Genomic DNA, 5,443 nt, shown 5'->3' on the forward strand with positions numbered 1-5,443 from the left:
TTGATGAAATTGCATTGCTATATAACTTGTATACTCGCATAGATTTTTTAATAGAAAGATTCTTTCAAATTTCTTTCAGATGGGCTCATTGTAGTTTAACTTCCATATGTAAATGCACGATTAAAAAAAAAACAAAAACAAAAGCAAAACAACACAACTTTTAAAAGGCATGAAGAACAACAAAACAAAGGGAGGACAGGCCTCTGGAGACTGAGTGGGGAGAGGAGGAGGAGGATGAGCAAAAGGCAGTGGGCTCCATGGGGCTCAGGAGGTGGGTGGATCTTAATTTTAGACTTGAAAACAAACATAGCACACAGCCCAGGAGTACTTCATGAAAGGACTTAAGTACAACATATATGACAACATGTGAGGAAGAGACAGAGGCAAACACATTTATACAAGCCCCCCCTCTCGAAGTAAGGGAAGACTTGGGGTACGTGAAAGAAGAACATGAAAAGCAGAATGTATTATGGTGGACAGAAGCAGAATGTATTACGGGAACAAAAGAGCACGAAGAGGCGGTATCAGCAAGTAGATGATGTTCAAAGAAAATGTCATAAAAGGACTCATCATTTTGTTCAGTAAACATATGCTACTAAAAATGATATTTGCAATTTTTTCCCGAAATCATTCATTCTATGGTTTGGGCAGATCTTGAAATGGAACCTAACGGAGTATTGCAAGCAGAAAAATCAGGGAAGAAGCTGATAATTGAGCTAGGCAATTATAATTCAAAATAGTAGAAGATCAGTAGGAGGAAATAAAATTATTATGATGATAATAGAAGGTAATAAAGTAGACAGTATTCCAGAAAGGATTAGGAGAGTTAAATATTAATAGGAAAACTAGAGTTAGTGGAGCCAGTAAATATTCAGGAAATCTGATACAGAAGAAAGGACAGTGATGTTGAAAAGGCCGTTTTAGTAAATATGGCCATTTTGCATTAAACATTCTTTTGTGACACTGACGACATTTTATATGACCATTGCCGTTTTAGTCCAGAATACCAGAGCTAGTATTGTATTGTTAGCCAGACCCTCAAGTCTAAACAGTTCTATTCATACATTTTTTGCTTGTGCAGTTATACAGAAAGAAATCATTTTCATAAATTTCAAAACAAAGTAAAAATAATCATATGTATATACAGGTATAGAGAGAGAGATGCATGGATACACACACACACACGCAAGAGCACACACACACACACACACACACACACACACACATATATATATATAGGGCATGAAAGCAGGAGAGAGATTTTGTTACATTTAACCAAATGTGAATTTATCAAAATCGAATTTATCAAAAGCAAGATAGGAGATGTTGATAAAAGACACGGAGTAAACAATTAGAGCTGATTTTCATGCTTTCACTTTTCGAAGGGCAGTAGGTTCTCTAGTCTTTAAACTTTTGTTTCTTTTTTTTTTTTAATCATAGCCAATTTTATTCAAATTCTCCAAAATTTGTAGCAAACATGTTAATTGCTTCTAAAAATATATGTCATCCTTTATACACAATGGCTACTGTGTCTTTCACTTATTCCTTTTTCTTCTTTTCTTTATAATCCTTTAATAGAAGCCAGAGTCTTGGGTTGCCCAGTTGGGAGCCTCTGATCTGCTGTTCTGATTAAGTTTCTTTTCGATATTCATGGGCAACATTTGGCTTCTAACAGAAAGACATTTAGTCTTTTCTATCACTTGCTGGTAGGGCCAGACTGCATTGTTGCCCATTACCACATGACCTAGTTTAGAATCAATCTTGGCATCCAACCTCGCATTTCTAATCAAATTCACAATCCATCTTTCAGCTTCTTCTGGAGTCATATTCAGTTTGTCTGCTAACATATTAATGCTGATACACTGGTGGATATAAACGTCTCAAATATGAAGCGACAGGCATTCTCAATGAAGTCCTCCAGACACGCTACCAGGAAGAAGTCATTCACGAGCACTGTTTCACATTCTCTCAGCTTTTTCTGAGCCCCGTCAAAATCAAAGTTAACATATAGGCATTCAACAAATTCTGTAAACTTTTGTTTCTAATGTTCATATTAGAAGTAAAACTTCTTCCATGGATACCAATTACTGTATATGAATGTGATTCAGTGAGTGAAGATATTTGCTTTTTGTTTGTTTGATTGTTTTTGTTTTTTGGGTTTTTTGGGTTTTTTTTTTTTTTTTTTTTTGACAGGGCTTCTTTGTGTATCCCTGGATGTCCTGGAGCTTGCTTTGTAGACCAGGCTGGGCTGGAACTCAGATCTGCCTGTCTCTGAAGTGAAGATATTTGAATGTCCTTGATTATCTCAATGTCCTTGATTATCTCAACACAGTCACGGAAGATATTTTTTAACAAGTACCAAGAAAGTACATGAGAAATGAAGAAGAAAACACAGGTTTGAATCTATCTATCTATCTATCTATCTATCTATCTATCTATCTATCTATCTATCTATTTATGTCTATCATCTATCACTCATTATCTATTTTCCACCTATCTTTCTATAATTTATCTGTAACCTGTCATCTATTTATCTAAATGTCAACAATCTATTATCTATCTGTCTACCTATATTACCTAAGTGAAATTGTGTGTATGGTCTTAGGGTCAGAGTGATGATGAATCAGTTTAGTACATATAATATCTTTGACCTTGAAAGGGCCTTGCCAATCAATGATGTAGACAGACAGCTAGAGGAACTGTACTTCAAGCTGAAGAAATCAGCAAGAAATTAAGGTATAATCGGGTATGTGTTTTTGATAAATATGGCCTGTTCTAAGGTTGTATAAGGAAGAGAGTGATCACAACAGAAACTGCTTGGAATACCTATCTTAAAACAGCGCTTTAGAATATTCTCAAAACCCTCCATATGCCATTTTGTTTAAAGACTAGAAATCCTGTAAGGTAAAAAGGCAGGTCAGTTCCATTCATCAAAAAATAGGAACAGGATCTACTCTAGTTCCTAACTTGGTGAAAAAAAAATGGGTACACAGATAATCACAGTAAACAGAATTGAATCTGTGCACCACACTCAGATGGTGTTTTGGTGGAGTGAACCATAAAGTTGTATGAAGAATCATTATTACCTTTGTTGCCATCCAGGCCTGGAATGGCTGAGCCAAGTAGTTAACAACGAGTTCTGTCCCACAGGTTCCATCCCATTGTTTCATACCTAAGTTGGCTTCATAAGAATGTTCAGTATGTAACAAAGGTTCAGAAGCCCAGTCTCCGATCAGCAATAGTCAGTGTTGTAGGGGCCAGGGAGACACATGCAGGTGAATACATTTGAGAGCTTAAGGATAGAAGATACTTACTCCTGCAGTCCCATTTGGTGGGTGCATAGCCCATTTAGAAAACAAACAGTGATTTGGGCCCTTTAAAGTATATAATATAGCAAAAGGGCTTCAAAGCAAAGGGAACAAGTTGGGACAGCAAACAAGTGACAAATGCATAGAATAATTTTAAAGGAAATGCATGAAAAACAGATTTTGAAAAATTCAATAAATAGCTCTTTCCCCTTCTAATTTTAAGAGTTGAGTTATTCATTTCCCCCAAGATTTTCATTAGCTTTAGCAAATGTGTTCTGTTCAAGCCGCAATTCTTGTCATAAGTGCTATTCAGAGAACATCTGCGGGGAGCAGTTCTTTCCCCATTTGCAAGCGGAGCTTCGATGCTTGCTGAAGCAAGCTGCCAAGCAGTGGGTTGTTTTCTGGGCCCAATCAAGCTGCCTCTTTCAGATGTTGAAATCGCATGTTTTCTGTATAAAGCAGATGCTTCCATCATATAAGACTAAATTACTCTAAGAGGTTGAGGGAAGGTCTTAGGATGAGCCAAAACAGGAAGCTTTGCTGTAGGTTTAAATGGTGCTCTAATCCCACATTTGTTTATGTTGAAAAGAATACAATGGAAGAATGGGACGGATGATGAGTGGCAATGTGTTCCAACTGAAGCTGAGAAGAGATGAACTCATAGCTAGGTTTTCTATGGATTGGCACTGTATGGGTGTGTTAGCAACAGAGGCTCTGGACCGAAGCAGTGTTCTTGCTCACAAGGTCCTCAAAGCCTTATTTTCCAAAGTCAAGCTGCCTGTAGAGGGTCCCTGGTGGCTGATCTTGGCAGACAGGCACTCCCTGAGTCTTAAACTATGGTTAAAGTCCCATTAGTTGCAAGAGTGTCTACTTCAGTGATATCAAATTGGGCATGGAAATCAAGGTTTTAAAAGGCAGTTGTGGTTAGAGAAGCAACCTGCAAGTTGGCTGATCTTCAGCGTCTGTTTAATTGAGGACGTGAAAGAGTGGGTCTCATTGGGACAATATTAGATCCTGTCTAGTGGGAAAGTTGCTTAACAGCTGTTTTCTATCCCTGAGATTCAGGATGCTATTATATTTTTAACCTTGCCATGTGATAGTCTTGTAGTTGTAATGAAAGACTCAATCTGGCCATTGTGTGGACAGAAGACAGTCATTCTATACTGCATAGATAGAAGTGTACTCTGATGTTTGTGTGAGAAGCAGAGCTGGATTTAGGTAAAATACTGCAAATAAGACATGCCCAAAAAGAAAAGCCCAAACCATGCTGCAGCACCAAGACAAAAATCTTAGGTTCTTAATTCAGTCTCTTAACCCAGCAGGAAATAACTTCAAAGGTAGAAAATTTGGGGGAAATACAAGGGTGCCATGGTAAAGTAATTTTCCAAAATCCATGTGCATAGAATATAGTGCTAATGGAGAGAACAATTCATCTTAAGAAAACTTCACCTCTATGCCGTATGTATCATAGGGCAGAACCAAGACAGTTCTCTGCTGCCCATCTGAGCCTTCAGTATGTACCGGGCTTCCTAAGACACAAACTTGGTACTATGATATCCACAGCTCTTGGGACCTGATTAAAATCAACTGAAACCAAAAGTGCAGCCAGATAGTTTCCTGGCTACTCCAAGCAGGAGAGAACCGGGGTTGCTTTCCATGAAGCCATGAATAAAAGAGAAAGTTTAACTTCCTGATACACTTGAAGGAATGGCTAGTCATCCTGGTTCTATGCCACTAGCAGTGTTCCCCCACAGCAAGCCAGTATTTAGTCTAGAAGATTATGTGAGAACATCTACCATCTTCATTGAGGGACCTTGCATTCAGTTAGCTATTAAGGTGGTCATATAGCTCTTGGATTGTGTATGAGATATGCACATTAACCTTTGGCAGACAAAGTCATTAATGACCTTCCTAGTCTAAAGACCACTGTCTAAATACTATGCTATATTGATATCCAATTTGCCTCTTGTGTCACTTAATCTTGGTTTGATTCTTTACCAGGTGACATCAGGAAAGCAGAACCTATCCTGGCTCAACCTAACCTGGTAGTTGTCAACAGAAAGAAATGTGCTCCCCTATACAAATGTCATTTTGGCAGTATTTTCAGAAAAGTTTGGATGTCTCAGTATGGGTGA

General features: G+C 38.0%; 1 pseudogene; it reads right to left on the minus strand.

Annotated features, from left to right (window-relative positions):
* On the minus strand, window positions 1,431-2,031 carry Eif3s6-ps1 (eukaryotic translation initiation factor 3, subunit 6, pseudogene 1; annotated as a pseudogene).

This window comes from Mus musculus, chromosome 11 (assembly GCF_000001635.26).
Source record: "Mus musculus strain C57BL/6J chromosome 11, GRCm38.p6 C57BL/6J".
Taxonomy (NCBI): domain Eukaryota; kingdom Metazoa; phylum Chordata; class Mammalia; order Rodentia; family Muridae; genus Mus; species Mus musculus.